Here is a 4,019-nt window from a genome sequence, read left to right as displayed (position 1 = left end):
TTTATTAAACTTATTTATTGCACAGTTCATTATCATAAACCTTCTAGGGAATCATAGCCTAGGGAGCAGCTTGGCCAAATGGGGACAAATAACCAGTTGAATGTAATTTGAGACAATTTCTTAGATTATTGGTGTGTATGTGTGTGGTTTTTCTTTTCTTTTTTTGGTATCCCAGAAGATAAATAAATAATATGCCATCTGTATAAATTCAGGATGCCTTTTTAATAGAAAGAGTTCTATAAAAAGTTGCAAAGATGCATTTATATGTTAAGACCTATGAGAAGTAAACTATAGCTGCCTTGGAGAAAGAGCCTTTTTCACAGAAGTTTTGCCAGCACTCCAGAGCCAAAGGAAGGATCTGAAAAGTCTGAAAAAGGAATTCCAGGTCTCTGTGAAGTCAATATTAGTTATAAATGATGAGGAGATTTCAAGGTGTCTGTGTATATTGGCAAACTCAGTCTCAACATCCCTGGGAAAAGAGCCCCAAAGAAATTCCAGCTGTAGCGAGTAATGTCACGGCAAAGAACTGATTCCATCAGCGCAGCAAAGAACTAGAGGAACATGCTCCTTTTCAGGACTGTTCAACACACTGTAGACAGCGGAAGGAATGGGTTTTTCTTGCTAACAACTAGTTTCTGATTCTGATGTGATATATAGCCTTGAATGTAACCCATCTGTATCAGGTTGGCCAGAAGGCATGGACTTCCTCAATGTCATGTCTTCTTCCACTTGCATGAATTTTAAAGTAACTAGAAAAGCACCCAGAGATAACTGGTATGTTTTGAGTAACAAATACACTTTCTTAAAAAGATTCCTGTAGGTGATGATCTTCAGTTTCTCAAGGATAAGGAAGATACCCCAGCAAATAAAAAAGGTCTTGTGCTTCATCAGAGCCACGTACAATACAAGGAGACTGCCTTCTCTTACAGCTTTGGTGACTTCAGCAAACTGCATGAGATGATACTTTTTCAAAAGCTCAGTGGTTGGCATATGACACAACAGCATTTTTACTGGCAGTAAATATATCAGAATCATCCTTTTCTTCTTCTGACTTAAATGATACGAGTGCTCAGAGGCAAAGGACAGGTACTCCTCAGCTTGCCTAAAGTCACTATAGAGCATGGCCTTTTATCCAACTTAGTACCTGTAGGTCACCTTCTGAGCTGTCACTGGCTCTGATGAGGGCTTCGCACAAATGGAGTTTGTTGATTTTTCTAAAATATATTGAGTTCAGAGAGAAGGAGGGAGAGGGAGAGAGAGAGACAGAAACACCAATGATGAGAGAGTCATCATTGATCGGCTGCCTCCTGTACGCCCTTGACTGGGGTTGTGCCCGGACCGGGAATCAAACCACGATCTCCTGGATCCTAGGTCGATGCTCAAGTGCTGAGCCATGCCCAGCTGGGCGAGTTTGTTGATCTTAAAGTAAATCTTGAATAACTGATTCACCAGAAACATCGCCCCCCCCCCCCCCCCCCCTTCTTAGAATCTTCTATACCAGCACGAGTGTCACTGGCACAGACGCAGAAACAGCTCAACAATTCAGCTGCTTTTTCCAACTGTCCCAACTTTGCTTTTTCCTTTCTTTACCAACTGTTGATCTGGATTTTTGGCAAATATTCAAAGGTAAAGTGACACTGCATACATGACAGGCAGAGCCCAGTTTTCTCTGAGGCCCTGAAATGCCTGTAGGAATGATTGGGCAACGGCAGTCTGGCATTTGTATGCATCTATGAAGTCATGGTTCCCTGCTGCGCAAGCGCACCGTAACTGAGCTGCAAACATTTCGTCCTAAGGGGGGGTTTTCAAAAAATTGTTGACACCTCTGTTCTGGAGAGGCCAACTGAGGCTATAGGTTGGCAACATGAGGATGCTTAAAATACACCAGCTCCACACAGGATGCCCCATCTTAGGTGTTGCTTGCTTTGTAGACCTGCAGCAAGTACTGGTTGATAGTGATTTACCTTGCTAGTGCCTACCACCAGGGCCAATTTCATAGGTTTTAAATTGTTTTCCTCCTAGTGGGAGAGTGTATTCTTATGGTTAATGTAGATATTTGGGTTGAATCAGAAATTACATTCCTAAAACAATATTGAATGTAAAATGTAATTGAAAAATAAAATTAAAAAAAAAGAAATTACATTCCTGAGAATATCCTGGAGTATATTCTACGTTAGGATTTCAGAATGCATGTTACTGTCTTCGGAAGTGTACACTTCACTGGTTTATGCCGTTTTCATCTGAGAGCTGCAACATGAAGCTCATTTCTGAGGTAGCTCTCCAGTACTATGATTTCTAGTGTGCTGATATTCTCTCTCAGATCCCCACCCATGAATATTCTCTCCACAGATCTTCTCCCTGGACCTCAAAGTCCCTCCATTAGTCACTTCTCTGGTAGAGGAGAGCCCTGTCCCTGGGAGAAGTGGCCCTTTAATATCTACTGAATCTGACACTGTAAAATTAATATATTCAAGATTTCTCTGGACTTGCCTTAAATCTTACCACTTCTGTATCTAGGTAGCAGATGTTTGGAATGTTCTTATATCCCTTTGTCCCTTGTTCAATTGCTTCTCAAAATTACAGATCTGGCTTAAATGTTATATTCCCCATAAAAATCATCCCTGATTATTCCCAGCCAAAGGCACCTCCTACCCATATTAATGCCCATGGCGCATTTACGCCTTCACTGATTCATTGTTAAGTGAAGACTAGGAAGTTAGGGAAATGTTGAAGGCACAGAAATCAGTTTGCCCTTGGGTCGTGCTCCCCAGCAGCTTTTCCTCAAAGTAAGAAATATCCTAAGAAAGTATATACAATGACTTTAATGTGGATTATATTTTAATTTCAATTATTAGTTATTTTATTTACTGTCTAAATGAATATGGTTTTCAGTCATGGGAGCGATAGGAAGCTTTTTAAAAATTAATTTATTTAACTAAAGAAACAAGTAGAATTAATGGAAAACTTATTTAAATTATAAAACAGGTAAATACATACTATAGGTAAAACAAAAAGCTATGAAAAGGGTATTCAACATTTATAGACCTGAGGAGAATAGTTAAGGGAATATATGAAAAACTAAAATTTGGAAAGTTGTTTTGGGAAAAACAGACTTGAAATAGACAAACGGTAATGCAACTTCGTAAGTGCTATGATAGAGTTATGAAAATCTGTCTTTAGGATCCGATGAGATGCTGAGGATGGAGCATTAGACTCAAACTGACTTTTATACTGCTCATTTGATCTCCCAAATCTAACCTTTTCTGAGTGCATATCTTATCTCCTTAGAAACTGCATCCTGTGGCCCTGAGAAGGATGCTTCCCTCTGTTGCACCCTCCCTCCACACAGTAGTACATGCATGTAAACTAACTGTGATGCCGAAAGCTAACATGTAAGGGAAAGGTATTGTTTTTCATGGACCTAGCAGATAAAATAGAAATGTATGTGCATTTTAGACTTGTCATCTTACCACTTCCCAGATTTATAGTCTTAGTATCTCTTACTTAGTAATCAGAATTCTCTCACTTTTTAATAAACTATCCTGATAAATGAGTTAAAGCTCTTGGGAAATACCTTACCCAAAAAGATCCTGTTGAAGAATAGCCAAGATCCAGGTGAATAAGACTCTGTGCATGGGGGTGGTGCAGGAGGTTAGGTATAAATCCGGGAACTCAGATATTATAATATCCCATGAGAGATCTCTGTAACACAGCTGCTCTGGAGACCTGAGCAACTGCACAGCCTGAAGCAGGGCACACACCCTCCTGTTCTTTCCTTTCTGACTTCTTCGTCTGTCCTCTGGAGTCTCCCTGGGAAGCAAATCCCCTGGAAAATAGCATAAGGTCTGAGAAGATGCCTGGTTTGAGAATCAGACACCCTGGGTTTGAATCCCAGCTCTGCCGCTTGTGAGCTGTATGGCCTAGAGCATGTCACGTGCCCTCTCTGTTTCCTCATCAGTAAAATGAGATTCATAGCACCTTGTTCTGACTCAGTGAGTTACGAAGATATGAGATAAGGA

At 40.4% G+C, this 4,019-nt stretch overlaps 1 pseudogene; it reads right to left on the bottom strand.

Annotated features, from left to right (window-relative positions):
* Nucleotides 1–581: 581 nt before the first annotated feature.
* Nucleotides 582–1,458, bottom strand: LOC107541094 (PCI domain-containing protein 2-like; annotated as a pseudogene).
* Nucleotides 1,459–4,019: the final 2,561 nt, after the last annotated feature.

The sequence above is a fragment of the Miniopterus natalensis genome, chromosome 6 (genome assembly GCF_054644295.1).
Source record: "Miniopterus natalensis isolate mMinNat1 chromosome 6, mMinNat1.hap1, whole genome shotgun sequence".
In the NCBI taxonomy this organism is placed as follows: Eukaryota; Metazoa; Chordata; class Mammalia; order Chiroptera; family Miniopteridae; genus Miniopterus; species Miniopterus natalensis.
Note: the sequence above shows the minus strand (reverse complement) of the source record. Positions and strands in the feature narration are given on the sequence as shown.